Source organism: Polypterus senegalus, chromosome 14 (assembly GCF_016835505.1).
Source record: "Polypterus senegalus isolate Bchr_013 chromosome 14, ASM1683550v1, whole genome shotgun sequence".
Classification (NCBI taxonomy): Eukaryota; Metazoa; Chordata; class Cladistia; order Polypteriformes; family Polypteridae; genus Polypterus; species Polypterus senegalus.
The window spans coordinates 113,372,929-113,395,206 of NC_053167.1; the positions used below are offsets into that span (position 1 = coordinate 113,372,929).

General features: G+C 34.7%; 1 long non-coding RNA gene across 2 annotated transcripts in view; it reads left to right on the forward strand.

The window, feature by feature from the left end:
• LOC120514890 overlaps nucleotides 1-16,857 on the forward strand; it is a 49,773-nt gene extending 32,916 nt beyond the window's left edge. For both annotated transcript variants that reach the window (XR_005630534.1, XR_005630535.1), the window contains 2 exons: nucleotides 11,855-11,996; nucleotides 16,704-16,857. This is a non-coding gene — a long non-coding RNA (uncharacterized LOC120514890). The remainder of the gene's footprint in view (nucleotides 1-11,854; nucleotides 11,997-16,703) is intronic.
• The last annotated feature ends 5,421 nt before the right edge of the window (nucleotides 16,858-22,278 follow it).

Below are 22,278 nucleotides of genomic sequence, written 5' to 3' on the forward strand. Positions count from 1 at the left end.
GTGAAAAATGCTGTCCTGATAATCTGATTAGTTTGTGATTTAAAATTTAGGTCAGAGTCAATAATTACTTATAAATTCTTTACCTCCGCCTTCACTTTTAAGCCTAATTGATAACAAGTAAGACATTGGGTCAGTGAACCAAGAGAGTCAGGTCATCAGGCTCTATCTATCTATCTGTCTATCTGTCTGTCTGTCTGTCTGTGGTAGCACATGTTATGCCTTGAGATAATCTGACCCAATGGAAGCATGTAGATCGAAAAGAGCAGTTTACCAGGATAGATTCTTGTGGAACACCATATAGATTATCATGTGTCTTCGAAGTATAATTTCCACAACTAACAAAGAATTTTCTACCTGTTAAGTAAGACTCAAACCAAAGGGAGAGGCCCGTCCACTGACTTAAGAAAGGCAGGTTAGAAATAGGTCTAAACCTGTCAACAACAGAAGAGTCAAGATTATTTTTCTTGAGCTGGGGTTTAACAGCAGCAGTCTTAAGGCAGTTTAGGAAGACCTCCCCCCAAACAAGCCCCATATCTAATGATTAATTTGCTATGTCAAGGACACTATCAATTAGCATTTACTTCTTTGAAAAAGCTTGTTGGTATTGGGTCAAAGACACAAGTGGAGGGCTTCAGTTGAGAAATTATTCTACATAGATTGGGTAATTCCATCCTGGTGAATGAATTTAATTCACTTAAACAGGAATACCGGATTTAATAGGATCAGCTTTGTGGGGATGTACTACATTATTTCTTATACAATTAATTTTTTTAAAAATTTGTTTTATTGGTATACTTCAAGGTCACTTGTCACTTTTGTCAAGGTCAGCTTAGTTTGTCCTTTGACAGCAGTACATGAATGATACCCTACACCTGAGCTGTTTTGAGAATCTTATGTACTTATGGGTGCCAACATGCAACAGCTGTTTTCTTTTCTCAGCAAGGACAATAGAGAATCTGATTTTACTTTTGTTTCTTAACTCTTTTTAGCTGCCAATGCCACCATGCAATTTTACAGTTACCTAGGTACTGTGACCTGTCCTGTTACCTGGTCCATTGCCCAAAACATCAGGCTATACCGTACAATGATTCATAATTATGCAGCAATGAAAAAAAACAGAAACTTTTTAAACACTTGAATCACATATTATTCCTCAACCTCCATCTCTCATAAGAAGCACTAACATGCCAACAATTACTGGGAATACAGGCCACTACTAGAGTAACTGAGTAATCGCCTATAATTTGTGCAGTGTTACACATTAAATTAGGGTTGGTATGTAAACTTCAGGCTTTTTACTTTCAGACCCACTGTGTGCCTGGATATGTTTACTGTGAGACTAAAAACTGCCTCTTATCTTTGCTTATTTATGTCATAAAATGTTGCTGTGCGTTGTTTGTTTTAATTGTATGTGAGTAGTACTGTAAAGAGTCCCCATTACTCAGTCCTTGACTTGTGCTACCTATAGTTGCAATGAGGAAGGTATTCTGTTAAGGGGTACAGAAAGGGAGGGGGTAGGTTATGTGATGGAATGGATGGCTTATGTTGTATCTTTTCAGAGATGAAATAATCTTTATTTATGTTCTTTCCTGAGGCGAGTGAGGATGTATTGATGGTGCTGTGGTGAGGTTATTTTGAACATGTTTTATGATTTAATGCTAGGTAAGAATTCATCTAAACTATTTGATTTTGGGGATACCCTGAGCCAATATTTCAAGTACAGAAAGAAAGAAAACAATTTCAAAGGGAGGAAATCCTGTTACAGTGGTAAGATTTTTTTCCATTCTTTGTTCTTTAGTGTAGTAGGCGGAGAGACACTGATTTATTCTACTGGAACAATGCTAGCTATTTTACTGCATAAGAAAATATACAGCTTGTGTAGTACTAGTCACATTGCATGTTTGCTTCCCATGTACTTTTGTATCATCTTTACTTCTGACAAATACTGAATTGAAAGGTGTCTAATGTGTTTATTTAATGTTAAATATAGTCAATAAAGTTCTGTCCATTTAGTTTACACTGTTCTTCTACCATACTCTATATATTTATTTGTCATAAAAGTTGAAAAACAGTTCCATTTGCTAGTGGCCCTATTCCTTTGGCCTTGGTTTTACCGATCTTTTGCTGGTATTATTAAGGTAAATGGTTTTTACAAGGAGAAAAAAACCTGGCAGCATTTAAGATACTTGCACTTTATATAAATAAATCTGAAACTCATTAAGAAGTGTACATTTGGCAAAGATTGCCTTGTTCTATGTATAGCAGACCACCCTTGATGTTTACGCAAGTGTGAGCGCCTGTTGATTTAGACATTAAACGTATGCAAAGTAAAGATAATGTGGCTTCGTGTCTTTGGGTTCTTCAATTAGATTCTTATTTCAGGCTGTAAACAAAACTTAAATTTAAATAAAAAGGATGCTTTATAAATATGTTCAATGAAAATCTGATTCTTATTTGACAATCCCACAAAGGAATTTCAAGTGCTGTGGAAACTTAGAAGTGACTGATTTGCAACTTGACTTTTTAAAGGAAAAAATATCTTCAAACTCGTGTATTTATTTTTAGAACCTGATGCATCAAAACTATGTATCTGTCACCAGTATGACTTCTCTAGTTTCTAGAATAACATTTTTGTTTTTCTTGGTATTTTGACATTTATTGATATTGTTAAATTCATCCATCCATTATCCAACCCACTATATCCTAACTACAGGGTCACAGGGGTCTGCTGAAGCCAATCCCAGCCAACACAGGGTGTAAGGCAGGAAACAAACCCCGGGCAGGGCACCAGCCCACTGTAGGGCGCGTACACACACACCCACACACCAGGCACACACTAGGGACAATTTAGAATTGCCAGTGCACCTAACCTGCATGTCTTTGGACTGTGGGAGGAAACCAGAGTACCCGGAGGAAACCCATGCGGACATGGGGAGAACATGCAAACTCCACGCAGGAGGACCCGGTAAGAAAACCCGGGTCTCCTTACTGCGAGGCGGCAATGCTACCCACTGCGTCACCGTGCCGCCCTATTGTTAAATCACTTCAGTAATATGGAGTGGCCTCCTTATTAGAAGCCTGATTTGCGAAGTGTTCCACTTTTTGTCTTCTGAATTAACTTGGTATAAACTCAGAAAGCAGACATACGTTTGACCCATTGTTGCTCCACAGTTTGACCTATTTTGTCCCATATTTGTTGCAAATTAACTAAAGATACATTTCTAATCTGAGTATATCATTCATTCTTATTCCTTCAAAGCTAAACTGTGTTGGAATCTTAGGTTACTGTATTAAGATGAGTACATTGACTTGTTCCTGAAACAACTGTAGGGTGTTTAGTGTGAAACGTTATTGTGATGAATAAGACAAGTACAAGTACTAAAGCCAGTCACAAATGATACGTCAGTGGTATGAAGAAATGTGCCTAATCAGCAGCAATGTGCCTTGTGAATTTCAGACATTGTTCTGCATGTATCAAGAGACTGTGAAACCTCACTCTAAATCATTACATTGTCATGATCAGCCTGCTATTGTGGCACTTGACAGAATGGATCCATGGGTTATGATAGTATTGTAGTCTTTAAAATAGAATGAATCGACAGGAGCCAAGACTAATTAATCATTCTAAGAAATTATTTTTCAACCTTTCCAGGTCTTTTGTTGCATTGGTCACTGCATCTGCATCTTCTTATTTTAACATGGCAACAGTAAAACTCATTTTGATTGTCAGTGTCTATGCTACATCAGTGGTAAGGTAGGCTGGATTATGCTTAGTGATACATCTCTTTCAGTACTATTGTTGGTTTTTGATATGAAGTGTCTATAAACTCTACAGAAGTCTATGTCATCTCATTTCTTCATCTGTCAGTTTTCACTGCAAGAACATTTTCAGATGGTGGCTTATTCTCCATGCTGCCATGACACTGTTGTGGAGGAGAACGATTCACTTCAGTAGCACTGGTGGCCATTGTCTTGATGCATTTAAACCTCTTAAATCTTTATTTTTACCCATTCTTGATCTGAATGACATTCACAATTTCTGCCCACCTGTATTAAATAACTGAGTGCTGTCACTGAATGGGCAGTCATATATGTGGAAATAGGAAGTGAACCTAACAAAAGTGTACTTGATTAATATACTTTAGATAAAATCTTTCAGTTGAAGTACATGTTGTATCATAATGAGGAAACTCATTTTTTGTTCCTTTTTACCTTATGTTATATGAGACTATTCTTACAAAATAAAGACAATATGCAACAAAATTACATGACATTTTCAACCACACCCTAATCAGTGTTGTTGATGTACTTTTTACACTAAGGAACATACAGATAACCACAAGATTTACTCTAGTTAACAACCTAGGAAAGAGAAACACAAACTATGAACAATTTTATGTATTGATTCAGATTACAGATTGATCACCAGGACATCGGAATATATTCCTTATTATTTATGCCTATTGTTTAAAAGCTCAGTATACCTTAATAGGTATGGGTATAGGTATGCTGCTTGTTTAGATGTACTCTGGTAGCACTGCTTCATGTTAGGGTCTTTTATTAAGAATATTTCATATCTTGCAAACAATAGCTTAGTTTTTTGCTACTTGCCTCATGTTCCTGGTTTATAAAATAGCTTTCTAATTACAGAGTAGGAAAGCATTAAACAGAATATATTGTGGCTTATATATATTTTACAGGCATATACACTACCTGCAATAAGCACCTGCTATAAAATTTAGTATATATTAGGAGAGGGACTTTCAGAAATCAATAATCATACTATAAGGCCACATTCATCTGTCTTATAAAACTGTCTTCACTGACATCTCATCTTGTTTTAAGCTTCACAGTATCCTTACAAATATCTCTAATGGAGTGCCTTTGATTTTCTAAATTGTAATGAAAATTGGAATAGTCGGATTAATTTAAAGCTAAATATAAAATGTGCTTTGAATGTATTCCACTTTAAGAATTGCACTTCTGCCAAATCAGTTTTAGTTTTGTTGATTTTTTTTTTTTTATTTTGTTGTTTGCCATTTATAAAATAGTTTCTTTATCAAAATCATAGATAATTTTTAAATAAATAATTCAGAACCTTATGTTTTGTTTCTTTAAAATGCAGTATTATAAAGGAAGCCATGGAAAACTAATTATTTGTGGCAGACCAGAATAGGTGGTACAATTAACTGTTAAGCCTTTGTGAAGAACATTTAAGACTGTTTTAATCAATATCTCAGTAGCAGATGAGATTAATATATAGTCATTCTTTTTTTGACTGGAATCAGCAGCTCCCACTGTGCAGCAGCCCGCTTCTTGGCGCCTGTTGTTTAAAGTTGAAAAATTATGGCTGGTGGCCAAATAGAAATTGTTATGATCTCTCTCCACACAATGGAAATGTTCAGACTGGATGTGAGTTATACAGTATGCTTCCCACATTAGAAACTCTGAGTCAGGGGGATTAAGGAATGCCACTGTGAAACCAGGGTATCTGTAGAATATGTTGGGGGGGGGGTTATTCCTTATTTTCTTCAACACAGTACTTCAAAATTAACCTTTTACTTTGCAAATAAGTTCACAAGATTTGACGTATTTAAAAATATTTTAAGAGGATCATAGCTTTGTCCCTTTAAATTATCGTTATAGATAGATAACACTTTGTTTGTTCCCAGAGGGATATTTGGCTTTTTACAGAAGCTCAATAAATAAATATATATTCTTAATTTTTCTTTTTTAAGTGTTACTAAAGCAAAGTTCCTGGATTCTGGTTCTTTTTCTGAATGAAGTGGATTCTGTGCAGATATTTACATGCTTTGTCCCTGCTTACTGGGGTTCATCTTGGTAGCCCATGTCTTTCCATGTTCCAAAGACATTGGTGAATTTAATTTGACTTGCAGTAGGGTGTACTGCAGTCACTGTCAGTGTGCACTGCAGGCATGTCCTTCAGTGTCAGCTTGTGCCATGCACAGTATTGCAACCAAGAATATCTCTTAAGCTTTAGAAATATTGTACTGGTAAGGTAGTTTCAGAAAATTCAGTTGTGTTGCATAGATTTAATCAGTCTTTACAGTGCTTGCTTGTGCAGTACAATTTCATATTTTATATTTTGATTACCGGAGACATTTATGATAAAGTCAGTATTGCATCCAAATCACCCTGTTAGCTTTGATTCTGGAAAATAAGGAAAGATACCACTAAACTGGTGAAAAATGTTGCGTACCTGTGACATTGTGCTCTAGAAACGAACAAAGAGGACACTGCTTATTTACACAGTCTAGACTTTTCTGAGCCATTTTAAAATCTTTCTGTTTTGTGTAATAATTGTCCATTATCATGTTTATTTTTTCTTGAGAATGGATCATAAATGTTTTGGTCCATGCCACATAGCAATACTGTATTAATAAATAGATAACTGAGAAAAATTATATGGACAATGTTTAATGCTCAAATTTTATTATCCAGGCTTATTTAAATTACTAAGACACACATTTTGGTCAATAAATGTATGTCTGTAGCATTTTGATCAAAATTGCTAACTATATATACATTGTTGTTTCTGATTATTTGGACATTTTAATAATCTTAGAAATGAATGACTTTTAATGAAAATATCAATGCAAAATTGAATATAAATATGTATAAAATAATGGCTAAACATAAATGCATCCTTCTGTTGGCAACATTAAGATTGTATCCAGTTATTGTCATTTATTTTGAAATGAATAAACAGCAGCAGCATGCCCTGTCTAAAGCTCACTTCTGAATTTTTAGCTTTAAAGTGCCCCAATGTTTGTGATGTTATGAGTGTCTTATAATAAAATGATCCTTTTATGCAGGGGGAAAAAAAAAAATATTTAAGTAACTATTTCACAGTGACTTCTATGCTGCCAACTCTGTACAGGAAACTGTGGTAGTAAATAAACAAACATCTAAAATTCTTTAATATTTCCCAAGGTCATAACCAGTTGTAATCTCTTTCCTAGTCCTAATTTAACTACAGTTGCAGATAGCAACATTATATTGTACTTTTGAAATACCTTACCAGAAAAAGAAAAAAACACAAATGTTTTCATTTCAGTTTATTATACATTGGTGGTGGAATGTTAACCTCAAGAATTTCCATAATCAATTACTTCACTGAGCAGTTAATCCCATGTTTCCTGTTATAAAATAATTGGCTGCAAATAACATCAATTAAAAATGATATAAATTCTAATAGCATAGATTAAAAGCATTTGAAGTTTCAAATCACATTGTCAATAATAATCCATGTGCAGTGGCTTCATGCCAGTGGTATTGTATAATAGGAAGTTTGCACAGCATGTTTAGATCCATAGCAGAGAAATAGTCTCTTTAGTATGGAGGTTAATAAGCGTTCAGTTTTTCATTTGTGTCTTTAAATAACTGTGTTATGAAACTTCTCAACACTATGGTAGGAATTTTAAGTTTAATACATAACTAAATAAAGTAACACTTTGCTACCTAAGTGCTAACTGAGCAGAATGCTAGCACAGTATACAGTATATTCTCTCGGATAATGCAGTAGACCCTTTAAAATGATGCTTAGTCTTTTTAGATTTTTAACATGTTGATATCATTCCATCCTGTTACGTAAGGATAAGGCCTAGGTTACTTGTGTATCAGATACTAGGAAAAAGGATCAAAGGGTGATTGTAAAAAGCATGATAAGTAATGTCCTGAGATGTATAGCGTTCCATGTTCACTTTAGCATTTATTTAAATAGATAAGATACAGTATATTCTCTCGGATTATGCAGTGGACCCTTTAAAATGATGTTTAGTCTTTTTAGATTTTTAACATGTTGATATCATTCCATCCTGTTACGTAAGGATAGTTCCTAGGTTACTTGTATATCAGATACTAGGAAAAAAGATCAAAGGGTGACTGTAAAAAGCACGATAAGTAATGTCCTGAGATGTATAGCGTTCCATGTTCACTTTAGCATTTATTTAAATAGATAAGATACAACTTGGATTGAGCCTCATCCTTTTTATCTTTCTCCTGTGGCATTCTTGCTCTGAAACTCAAGCGTACAAATTAGGTATTGGTCACTGGCAGATTATGCACCTTACAGCTGCATGTGGGGGAATGTAGCCTTTCCCTTATAAGCATGGGCATTACGTTTTTCATATTCCTCTCTTGCTAGGCCAAATTTGCTGGCCTTTTAATATATGGAAAGGATATAAAGGTTCAGATATTGTTACAAAAGAACAAGGGCTGAATGCCTGTATAAAATAGTAGCTTTTACAAGACAAATAAATGACAGTATAAGGAAGGAACAACCTTTTATGCAACTCTTCAACTAGGAAAAAACTCATTTATATGTCCATTTTGTACTTCACACCAATGAAAGCTTATTTCTTTGTGGAATTAATACATTTTCCAATTTACAGATTTATTTGTGAGAAAGTTTTACAGAGGTGATGATTTTATTTTATTTTTTTTTAAGTGAGGTAATATCAGCTGACAGCTCAAGGAAAGATGAGATATAACAAAATAAGTAATAATTAATTGTACTTGGTATCTAATATATGCCACAGTTATATAGTTTGTTCATGATATTGTAGGAAAACAAACAATTTTATAGATTAACAATTAAAGTATTTATTTAACATGCAACAGCTAGTTTGGGACACAAAGGACACAGACAAATATGGAAAAAGAAAGATAACTAAATTAAGCTGGGTATGTTGCTAATTTCATACAGACAGAAGTTAACTTTGTAAATGTCAAAGCATGCTGTGCAGATCTTCAAATATTATTTGTGACAAACAGTCTTTGAGCTTACTTTACATATTCTGAAAATTGTATACTATTTGTAGTCATGTAACTTTGTAATGAGCTGCAGGATAAACAGTGATTAAAATCATTTTTACACTGAGTTTAAAATGTACAGAACAAAGCCAACTTTAATTTGATTGCATCAGTTAAAGACTCAACATACTGTGTGATGGCTGTCTATTTAATGCACTCTTCTGGCCTCATCGTGTTAGATGACTAACTAGTAAACTGTTACTTAGCGGCACTGACTGTTGTCATTCTGTCAACTAAACCTTATTTTGAACTGATGTACAGTAAATTTCCTTTGGAAGGGTTTTTTTATCCACTGGTAATGAAGAGTCATACTTGGGCACAAAACTCTTAAAGGATAAGTTTGGTATTTTTCAAATCAGTTATTTCTTCACAGTCTTTGAGTATATTAATATGCCTCACAAAATTGCATTATAAGGTGAAGTGTTTTTTTGTACATTTTATATATACCTTGTCTGTTCTTGCAGCTTACAATGAGCTGTAGTGTATAAGTGAGTGTCCATATGTGAATGAAAAAGCCTCATATTTGCCATATATGTACACTTTGAAGCAGCAAGGATTATGGTTTAAAAAAAAAACATGCCTTCTGTTTTTATGATGCATCCTTCGATAACAAAAGGAAACTAGAAATAATTATTGTTTCATTGATTCTTGGAACTATTTTTGTTTTCATGTTCACTTATCTGTTCATAGCCTCTGGTGTGGGTGGAGTTATGACAACCACAATAAGCCCCCAGCTTCAAGCTATATTTTACTTACAATCCTACTTTTGTCTCTTCAGTTCTATTTTTTTTCAACAGTTCTGTCATGGCTTGTAATAACAGACATTCTGCATCGAAATTTTACCCAGCCTACAGTGTGAGATTCATAGCAAGTGACAGCCATGTAGTGAAAAGAGCACCTAAGACTTTCTTTACACTATATGATCATCAACAAGTCACCTCACCAGATTGTTTCATTTAGAAAAACGCAAGAAATATAACTAATTGTATCTTACAAATGTTGCAAGTCGCCTCAGATAAAGGCGTCAGCCAAATAAGAAAATAATGATAACATTGTGCTTTGTGCAAATAACAGTAAGTCTGAAGTGAACTGATTACACTGCCTTATGTTTTTAATAAAAGGCTTAGATTTTGAAAGAGCCAAGCCACCTGTATGTAACTTTTTTTCATTGTGTGTTCAATGCATGCATGATACAAATAAAAAAAAATGAAAAAGGCAGAGTGTGTGATAGAGCAGACTGAAGAGCCACTTACCAATTATCATTTTTTTAATGCACGATTAGTCGTTCTTGCTGAGAATATGGTAGTAAAAGAACTGATTAAGTAAAATTCACTGACACTCACTCTTACCAGCCAATCCAATAAATGCAATACATCCTAGGGGAGAGCATGTAAAATTCAGGAATGACAGCTCTGCACTACCTGGAGAGGCTGAAAACCAGGGTGGGAGGCTCACGCACGCACAACACTTAGAAAGCACTTTCAGTGCGTCTGCCAGCAGCTAGAGTCCATCAGCTGTAATGCATAGCCACTGGTAAGGAGCCAAGGGAAAGAGTGGCAAGTGGGTTGCTTTTGACCCCAGGGGAGCAGAGTAAGATGGAACCAGGTGGCATGCTTGAAATAGGCAAAAATTTGAAGTAGCTTAGCGTGTGTGTCACTGTGTGGTGGAACGAACCATTGAAGAAACTAGAAAGTCCTTTTTAAGTCCACCACACCAGCAGTCCACATAAAGTGGCCTCATCTTTCACAATCCAGCAGTCATTAAAACTATTCCCTCTCACTGAAACACACATGTGCGTTATTAGTCTAGCAAGCAGTAAAGAATATCTGTGCGAAAAATGAAACAAGGTAGTAAAAGAATATAAGTGATCTTTAGTTTGACTTTTTTCAGTTATTATAACCTAGTTGTCTAGAGATCAGAGACAGCAATTCACATCTGGGCATCAGCACACCATGTCAATAACAGCTCTTTCCGAGGCGAATCCATGCCTAGATCAAGAAAGATGTGGAGTAAAGTGCAAAACTAGTCTCATTTTAAATGGCTGAAAGTCAGAACAGTGTTTTGCTTTGTGCTTTTTGTCCTTCTTAAAATGGCATGCATGTGCTGTTTTACAATGACACAAATCAATACTCTGTAACATTTTTAACTTAGACATGTTACGTTTTAAGGCTCTTCATAACAATGGAACTCCGATACCTATCACCTCCATTATAAAAGGCAAGAAGGTGCTAGATTTTTTTTAAATTTATAACATATGCTTTACTTTTGAATGCAATTTCATGTGGCAAGTTAATATATACCATGATTGTGAAGAAATAACTTAGAAAATACTGAATTTATCCTTTAATACACTCTCAAATCTGAATATTTCACTGTCCTTTTCAAGGACTGTGGCTTTTAACTGTCAGGACAAGATGGTGGATGTGCTGGCCAAGGTTTGAGTAGATCATTGTCTCACTGCTTCATTTGACTGTTGCAATTGAAAATGTATGAGTATTAGTTGTTCTAGTGTACCTTGTAGCAAAATGTGTGATTACTCGCCAAGAACACAATAAGTGGTTTCAGTGACTTCATTAGAATACCTCCCTGGTACCATTTCTTGTCCACTTGATCCACTGAGTAGCAATCTGCAAAATAATACAGGACGTTCTACATATTTTGTTAGCTATTGCTGTGTAAGAACATCAAGGAATTCCCCAGTAAGTATGCAGATGAAAAGAATATCAAATTTGCCTTCTTCTTTTCTCATCAAGCAAAGCAGAGTTCTTTAAATGAGGGACTGGCCAACTTTAGAAAATATGTTATATATTGTACATGTGATTCCATTTCTGTTTAGTCATCATGAAACATTTAGCATATGTTTTATTATTTATATCTTGTCAAAAAAATTGCAGATATTGGAAATTGTATGTTAGAAATGCAGTATGCCATTACATGTATTTATTTCTGCAATTTAAGTCACAAAACCAAAAAAGATCAGCATATTAATCAGTTTGTGCATGTAATTATGTTAATACAGATTGCCACAGAGTACAAGCCAAGCATGGGAACTTCATACTGGCAGTGATAATGCACATATTGTGTACAGATGGTAATATTGGACAGAGCTGAGGCCCCAGCACACGTACAGACAAGTCCACTTGTCATCACATTAACACAGGGTGAGTAATGTATTTATCTTCAGTTCTACTGTAACTGGGACTGCGCATTACTCTGATAACTGCTCCATTATCCTCAATTAGGGTCTTTAATCAAAATCGGTCCTCAACAACACACTGTGTATCAGCCATGTAATACTGACTGACAGATTTAATTTTATCACCACACTCTGCGTTCAGCTCAAGAGTTTGCTGAAAAAAATCTTACAGCTGCAATTAGTATAATGTTCCAGATCAAAGGAAAGTGATGGCTTTTAAGGTGGGTGACAGGAAGCCTAGGTTGTAGTTAATGATGGGTAGTAAATTCACCTTAGTCTTAAAAACTTAATCATGACTATTTCTGCTCCTTTAGTGTCAAACATTATTATGTTGTGAGAACAGTCAAGGCCCACTTTTCCCTAAGTGCAGTTTTCAGCAGAATGCAGCAAACCCAAAGCCTCCATTTGTTATCCTGTTGCCCAATTACCGCACAGTTCATATTGTATGCATGCTGAAGGATATAGAAAACATCATATGAAAAGATAGAATGTCCTGCTTACTTGTCTGAATGTAAATGTTATTTACATTTCATTGTATGTTCTGGGTCATTTTAAAAAAAAAATCATGTTGAAAAGTGTTAAAAAATTCTAAGGAAGGGCTCTTCTACTTAAGCAGAAATTGCTTTTAGTTTTGAAAGATTGGTTTCACATATGCAGTACACTAAATATGTAAAGCCATTTGCAGTTTAAAAAAGTCAGCATTGATAAATCATCTCTATTGCCAATTGATGTTTTTTCATTATTTTTCTCTCTCGTTAGTATTGATTAGGAATTGTTTTTTATTACCTTTTTATTTATGTCTTTACAGGATTTTACATAATTTTGACATTTTTTTTTTACACTGCCTTATTGCAGAAGTTTCCTTTTTATTTCAATATGCTTACTTCCATCCAATTTCATAAACTCGATTCAAATGATATTTAGGTCTAAATGTACTGGTAGTTTGCAAATTCTTTACCAGACTATAATTATTTTTCGTGTGTTTAATTTACTGAATATTAATACAGACTAGTTAGTTTAGTAATACAGTATTATACTGATAACCATTAAATGAGTGTTTTATGTTTGTGTTTAAATCATTGAACATTAATGCAAAATATTCAGTTTAATAATACTTTACTGATGACCATTAAATGGCACTGTGGTGAAGCTCTTGGTGCTTTTGTCTCACTGCTCTCACTGACCCATTTATGGGATGTGAGCTTTTTTCCCCACAGTTAGATGTGTTGTTTTTGGGTTGTATGCATTGCAAATGGACAACACTAAATTGACCTGGACTAGAGAGTGTGAACATTTGACTGAGTGCTCCTTATGATGGACTTGTGTCCCATCTAATGCCGATTCCTGCCTTGCACTGAGTGCTACCTGGGATAGGCTCTGGTTCTCTGAGATCCTATAAAGGAAAATGTGAGTTCCAAAAATATAGGGATTAATAGTTCTCTAAAACCCATAAAGTGTTATGTTTTTTACAACAAAAAGTATTGAGCACATATTTTTCGTTTTATAGACAATGTTTTAAAAATCTGCCAGGTCATAAGGTGAGCCTTAACTACATATCATCTTGTTTTTGTAAGTTAATATTTGCATTATCTGTGGGCTGTTGACTTTTGTTTAGTTGCATTTATGTTTGTTTACAGATGTCAACATTCTAGAATTAAAACTAATGTTTAACTGAAGTTCTTTAGTGTGATGAAGTATTATTTTATACATTCTATTAGCCCAAGTACTAAAAAAAACAAAACAACATAGATTCAGAGTTAAATGCACACAGACCACAGCAATCATTTTGGTCACATAACCAGGACTGAAAGCTTACTGAAACTGCAGTCTTGAACTCATTTTACTTAAATGAAGGGCTTATCCAAATGCCTGGCATGAAAAGAAAACCATTAACTTGAAAATCATTTAATCTATGGAATTAAAGTTATCACACTAGCAGAGATTTAGAAGACCGAAACATTGTAATAAAATGTCACAGAATTTAGTATTTGCATTAGCTGTAATTTAGTTTATGCAGCTTTGCATTATATTGCTCCAGTGATTGTCATAAAATATAAATACATGTCTATATTCAATGTCCACCATTAAGAATTTCGTAAAACGTTTGATTAAGATAATGCTGAGGCAGTTAAGAATAAAAAGAATCTGTCCAATATGTGGAACATTGGGCCTCCATATTCAATTTAGGTCAGCTTGTCTGGAACAGGGAACACTCCAGGGTTGTGATGAAATGCTCTATTTCACACACTTGCCCTCTAGGGGGGCTGACAAGAGCAGTCACTTAAATTAAGGACAAGTCGTCAGGCAGGAGACCTGATCTGGTCCCAGGACAGATGACTTCAGCAGTTAGTCCCTGTGGCCTTTCCCTGTGACACAATAAACTTCTTCCTCATCCAGCTCTGTCACTTCTTGTTAGTTGTCAAGTTTGAAAAAAATCGGCGTTTCATGTAAGCTGTGGCATTTCTTTTGCTTATAGCAAAGAAAGTGCTCTTGATTATTTATGACCCGCTAAATGTAAAAAGGAAATGGCAGGCCTAGAAATATTTTTTTTAGAACCAGGTCTCTGTTTTTTTTTTTTAACCCTTTTGCCTGCTGTACAGGAAGACAGTTTTTTTAACTAAAGGCTTCCATTCAAAGGTAATGCATTTCTACATTTAAAAGACTTTAAAAATGTATGTTTTAAAATACAGTTTTAGGAATTGAAACTATTTTATTGTTCACAATGTTACAAAATACATGACTGAGCAAACGACAGAACATTGCATAGAGAGCAATGCATAGTATGATACATAGATGTGCAGAGATGTCTTTGTGTCTAGTCTGTAGTTTGATTTATTTTTTTAGAGCTTCTGCAGTATTTCACAGAAAAATACTCAATTTTAAAGGAGGTTTTTGCAGACACACTAATACTGAGTGCACAGTGGTGACTCAGCATACAAGGGAAATGTTGCAGTGTTCTCAGCTAGCTTAATCTGCAACTTCAAGCATATTTCCAAATCTTATTTTGATGTGATTCAACCTAAGAAGTGTGTTCTTATATGCCACATAGACCGCGTTGATAATCTTAGGGAAACAAAATTGCAGTTTTTCTTTTCCTTTATGTTAATGAGTCATAAGTTTCATGTTGACTGTTACCACATATAACAAACAAAAATAATAAATACACTGCAAAAAGTCAGTGAATAAAATTACATACCCAAATCAAAATCAGTAATATGCAATACAGCGCTTAAATATCATTTAAATTGTTCTGCAAAGTCTGATATATTATTATGTCAGAAAGGCCTAAAATATTTAAAAGTTCCCACATCTTTGCATATATTTATTTTTAATACCAATTTTTACAGCATTTTTATGATATGTCCTGCATTACAGGCAGAAGTAGAAGTAAAGTAGAATGTTGCAGAAGCACCTCTCTTGAATAAAGTTCAGAAAACTGTGGCCAACATGGTGATCAATTGATTTCTTTTGTTTGCTGATGTGGAAACAAAATTAAAAGAAACTGAAGAGAGAGAATATTAGCTTAGTGTAACAGGTAGAATTAGTTGAATATTTGATTGAAGTAGTGGAATCCTTATGTTGAACCTTCCTTGTATGAAAAGGAAAACTTCTGCTCTAGATTCTAATAGGAATTACGTATCCATCCATCCATTATCCAACCCGCTATAACCTAACTACAGGGTCACGGCGGTCTGCTGGAGCCAATCCCAACCAACACAGGGCGCAAGGCCGGAAACAAACCCTGGGCAGGGCGCGCACACACACCAAGCACAGTTTAGAATCGCCAATGCACCTAACCTGCATGTCTTTGGACTGTGGGAGGAAACCGGAGTACCCAGAGGAAACCCACGCAGACACGGGGAGAACATGGAAACTCCATGCTTATGGAGACTTATATGTAACAAAATAATTTCATGGTGTTAAGAAACATGCTGCTTAGTGCATTTTCTTCAGTTTTTATCATCAGTTGAAATAAAGGAAAGTCAGTACATATCTTATAGCTATTTCCATTAATTAATTAGTGGCTAAAGATTTAGAGTTGCAGGCACATATCTTGCTAACGGCTCACTTCATCTTGGGAAAGTCACCAAACCTGTTTGTGCACATATTAAAAAAAATTCTAACTTTCCAGTTGTTTTCCAGTATTAGATGTGAAAGGTACATTAAGAAGAAATCATCACTTCCACATTTGTATAATGTCTTGAAATTGAATAAGTAAGCAGCGTCTTTAACTTCATATTGAAAGTATATATTGATTTTACTCTACAGTTCTATTTAGCTGCACTATGGCCAAATTTATCATTTACATCCCTCCGACATAGAACAGCACACTAGAGGCATGCTTTCTGTATCATTGTGTGTATTTTTTATATATTAACTAGAATCAGAGTAAATTCCAGTAAGTGGAAAGGAAAATATGAGATGACTGTGTAACTCATATTAACACTTAATTGTTTTGGACTGTTTTAAATTGATCCAAACTCATAGTTCTTATTTGAATTATATCTTTTCCTACACCTACATTGACCTTTGCATTGTGTCGATCTTTTCTTGCTTTTCTGTGGCCAACCTGTGCCAAAATGCTATTATTAACTTCTGTAGACATGTTGTCAATAAACATGTTGTCAATTATCTATATATTCATTTTATAAACCCACTTTGTCCACTACAGGATGACAGGAAGCCAGCATCACTCTGGAGTGCTGGGCAATAGACAGAAACTATCCTAGAGCGGAACTCCAGTCTGCCACAAGACCCATTCACACTTACTTTTGGGAAGTTTACAGAGGAAAACAACATAAAAGAGGGAAGATCTCAACCACCTCAGCCAGGAATGAAATGTGGAGTTAAAGGAGTGTGAGGTAACTTCTCTATCTAGAGTATCTCCATGTTACTGATTTTATGAATCAGGTAATCATATGTATTAATAAATAATGAAGATTCTCTGGTTTTTAGCACATGACATACTTGAGCAGGAGAGTATGAACATAAAAATGAAGAACAACTGAGGTGCAGTGACTTCTGGTCAGTAATTAATACGATGTGAGGCTCCCACTATTATAAGAGGGTTACAGATATATGAAACATGCAGATCATCCAAATTTACCATAATACACTTACATTCAGTTGCTGCCCAAAATAATTTATATTGTCATACGTCCATGTACATTACTTGGAAAAAATCAGAAGTATGCAATATCATTTTGTTTATTCGTCCATTCTCTTTTTCAACCTCATTCTGGAATCATGACCTGTCCCAGCAGCATCACACGCAAGACAGATGTTGTCTTGGATTTAATTCTAGCTACAGTATTACATTTGTGTTAGGCTATATTCATCTAACTGTCCAAAATTTTATGTACCCTTCATTTTTCAGTGTAAGGTTGGGACAAAAATATGAAACAGTTACTCATAGTTGAGCTGTTTTTGTATCATATAGATTTAATAGGCTCTTGGTGTTTTCTTTTTATGCTGATATTAAAGATTTTTTAAAGTTTTTAAAGGACCATGCAAACAGAATAGTGGCACGTCTGTCTGATGTCATGTGTTTGGCATAATGTAAAGAGAAAAAACACTGGAGGAGACTGCCTAGATGTACATTAACTGAAAAATGTTTGTACATGTACCAGCTTCGGAAATTTAAAATTTCTGTGACAATTAGTGGGGTAGTCATGTAATATTTTGTCCCCAACCCAGTAAGATCTAGCATCTTCAGTTGTTAAAGCTGGTGGCACATTGAACAGCTTCGTGTCAGAGGATGTGTCAGACTTGGTGACTGCGCTTGCTGATCTTGTCATCTGAGGATGTAAGATTACACAAATAGTAATCGCAGGGCATGCAAATTACGTGACTCTATGATGACTTTCCAGTACAGTTCTACATTTTCAAAGTATTGCGAGCCTGCACCTTTGTCTGACTGCCAGTAACATGCGCCTGAGAAAACTAGTGCTGTACTCATACTTTCCAGGTACAATGAGTTGAATCACGGTTTTTGCCATTGTTTTTTTTTTCCCTCTCCATTCAAACATGGGGCATCAGATCAAAGAGACTCGCTTCTGTTTGCACAGTCCAAATGATGTTCTGTCTTTCCTCATGGCAGCATTCTGTGCATTGTACCTCTGGATGAATACTTAGTAGTAGTCGGCTCCCGCACACATATAACTCGCCCTTACGACTCAAAACTTATTTTGCCAGGGCAAGTGACAAACAATCTCTGGGTATGTCGGACTACATAACTGGTTGTGGTTTCTAGTCCATTGTTCAAATTAGTGTTAAGTGCAGCATTATTTTAACTTAATGAATTTGTCAAAAGGTACAAATAAATATATATTTTACATTTATTTAGTAGTAGTTTTCAGTTTTTTTTTTTTTTACTTCTATCAGTCCAAAACCTAGTTCTTGGCAGAAATTACATTTTACAAACACTAATTCAACTCAACACTTTAAAAGAGCAACATGAGAGTACAATGTGCTGATATTAATGGACCAAACTCTTTTTTCTTTTAACCTTTCAAACTACATACTGGAATACTGCCATTCGTCTTGATTAAATACTGTGTTCGGAATGGGTCGTCATCAAAAGTCATTTCTTCATGAAATATCCTTTACCTTACATACCCAGGGACTTGGATTTGATTTCTGGCCCAGATGCTCTTCTAGATAGATAGATAGATAGATAGATACTTTATTAATCCCAAGGGGAAATTCACATTTTTCAATTCAATGTGAATTGAATTTCATTCAATTCTTCAATATTCTTCCTGTATACACACAAGCTGTCTCTGGCGATTCTGATTTTGCGTTCCAAAAATGTAAATCCAAATTGACCCCATATGCCTGGGTGTACTTTTTGGTGAGCTGACATTTGATCTCGGTTTGGTTAATTCGTTTTTGCCTGTTAATTCTGGAATTGTCCCTGATAAACTGTAACCCTGCTATAAAATACATTTTCAAAATGGGTGGATGAATTCATTTCTAAGATAGAGCAGATACTCTTGCACACTTTCAAATTTTGCTTTAAATACCTGAAAAAGCACTGCCCCAGCTGATTCGGTTGATCATGGTCATTCTACAGCTAACTAAACTAATCTGTACGTTTGCACCAGTTTTCTGCTGGATCTATAATTTTTTTTCTTACCGTTCCACAACTTGTGTCACATATTTTGTCAGTTAAAAATGGCATATTTCTTACCACCATATTTTAATTTGACTCCATTGATTGTTTTACATATAAATATGTTTAATGTTTAAAATTATTTTTTCCTCTTGTAATTAGTGACAATGAATAATAGTTTATCCTAATCAAATTTTTTTGGGAGTGTGGGGTCCTTACTTTTGTTTACACTGCCATTCTAAAGATTGCATTCGTTATGCCAATTGTGCTACTTGTCTTTTCCAGATAGATGTCAAATCCATTTACATCCATATAATGTTTGCTTCAGTGAACATTCAACGCTGTCGGTGAGTTTGAGATAAATTGAAAAGAACCATCGACCGTTGATTGTACACTGCAGCCAACCGTCCTCAACCCCGTGGCAAATGCACAAGCCGTGGCCTAGAGTTTTAAGCCTCAGAGGGTAGACATCAACTAACAAGGACATGGCTGCTTTATTTATTTCTTCTTTCCTGAAAAAGTTACAGCAAAGGTCACAATGAACATTCATTGCTGTCGGTGGGTTTAACTGTGTGGAAAAGCTCACTGAACAATGAATGCAACTGTGGCCCAGATTTCAACAGCTAACGTCACAATGGATCACATTAGTGAAAATGTAGGCTTTTAATATCTGATGATTTGTATCTCAACAAAGATGATTCAAGAAGACTTTGCAAATCATTCTTAATTTTCATCATTGTAATTGGAATTTCTAGCTGATGTTGAAATGAGACTTCTTATATAACCAACTTTATTGACTGTTCATTTCACTGTGCAGGAATAAAGCACATCTTCAATTTCTTCTATTTGTATAAGATGTACAATTGATTTTTACATCTAAATATAAACATAGCAGTTTACTTCTCTGACCCTTTTTCCTCCTCTAGAGTTTAGACTGAAATGTTTATTTTGAAATCTCTATTAATGTCTATTATTAATTTTTATATCTTATTTCTCAAGTGTATTTTAATAAGTGCATGTTTCACACCTTGGAAATTACTTTTTTGATATATGTTACAATATTTGATAATTTTCTTGTTTTATGCTTAATTTACTTTTGTAATATAATCACTGTGTAGAATTTTTTTAGCGTTTTTGCTACAATTTGCAAAATGGTTTGTATTTAAAGACTTGGATTACCCGTAAGTGACCAGCTCCACACATAGTAGTTTTGTTTGAACTGCCAACTTTGTAGTTTGAGGCCACAAGGCAACATCATGGATTCTGTTTTGCATGTACTCACTTAGTTTGAACATCTTGTAAGATAATTCATATATGAGTGAGTAAATCACATTGTATATAATTTTCATGTATTAATTTTACTTCATGACAAATTATTGTGTTCCACGAAAGACACAACAATTTGTGTACTGCTTGGTTTTGTGCTAGTAATTGGCGATAAACCACAATAGTAGAACTGAATAAACTGATGTAATAAGTGATGTAATTAATGGAAGTTATATTAGATATATTTCAAGTCATATTTTATTATAATAAGATATTCTACCCTTATACGTGTTCATGTTTTTTTTAATTATTTAGTTCCATACAGATTGGTTTTATAGAACTGCCTCTTAAAGAATATGATCCAATGTATGAAATACCAGCTCACTACTAGACACCATGTTGTTCTTCTGTTTGCATTATTACCAAAATACTAAATAAACATAATAAACACAACAGACATCAACTTATATTTTCACGTGGTTATCATTATTATAAAAGCAAGAATCTGTACTGAGCCATTAAGACAGATTTTAGACCTTATTAGAAAGTTTAAGTCATTATTATCTGGCAAAGACAGTGTTAGTTTAATGTGCTTGTTAAGCATTTGATTTATTAAAACTAATTTGCATTTTCTTAAAGGAATATACTGTACCTAACAAACTTTGTATTAAAATGTTTATTATATGTATTGGTTTATTAATTGCATTTTTCACTGCCCAGTTGAGTAATGTAAGTTTACTATACAGTATATGTATTTATTTAGATACACTATCTAGTATCTCTTCCATAAAGAGTAGCTCTGCAAGTTGGTTATAACAAGAACAACACTACTCTTCAGAAGCTGCTGGGGACTTTAAACTTCATTTTTCTTAGTATATGTTTCTACTTTGGTGGTACAGTTGATAGCACTGCACGTTTTCTACATGGAGTGTGCATTTCTCCCAGTGTGTGAGTTTTCATTTATGTACATCTGCTTCATCCCTCAAGGTGAAGTGTAACCTACAAAACCTCCTTGACATATACACACACAAACTGTCCCTACCCAGCCACAAAACAGCAGCTGTTTTTCAAGTATTACTGAAAATGGATGCTCCCCTCTACCTGAGTTTGTTTACTCATGCTGTGTTTTATATTTAATAGATAAATGAAAGCTGCAAAAGGATCTGGGGGGAGATTTCAGTCCATTAGAGGTGAACACCCTGATAACATGCAAATTCCACAACCTAATATTACAGTTTATGTGTAGCACATGGTTTGATGAGGAAAAAAAATAAATAAATAAATATATAATTTTTGCCTCCTTGTGATTGGCGTGCTATTCACACAGTGAATTAAGTAGATTTGTAAGTGAAAGATATATGTTAGTGGTTTCCTTTAAAGAAGACTCTGTAGAATTCACAAGAATCACTCCATTCAAACTGGCACAAACGGAGCAGGTCAAATATGATAACAAAGATGACCTTATGCAGTTGATTTCCAAGGTACATTTTCTGGGATAGAGTCCAGCTTCCCAATAAACCTGGATTAGCGATTAGAAAATGGAGTGGCTGAACAGTAAACTGGGCATTTTATACAGAGGATGTGATTTCAAATAATGTTTTTACCTGTTGTCTAAACACAATCTCCTTCATTTTTCAGCGTTTTCTTTTCTTCTTTTTAATCCCCCAAAAATTAAACCTAAGTGTAAAGTTAGATGTTTTGATTGTTTTCAACTCACCCATCAAATTGTGAGAACAGAATTTAGTAAAGAGTAGTGTTGAGTATTTTTTCTTGAAGTATATGAGACATTTGGACAATTGCAATTTACTTTCAGGAGGGCTTTGTTAAAATATGTGCTCTGCATTTTAAAAAAAGGCTCAGTCTTGTA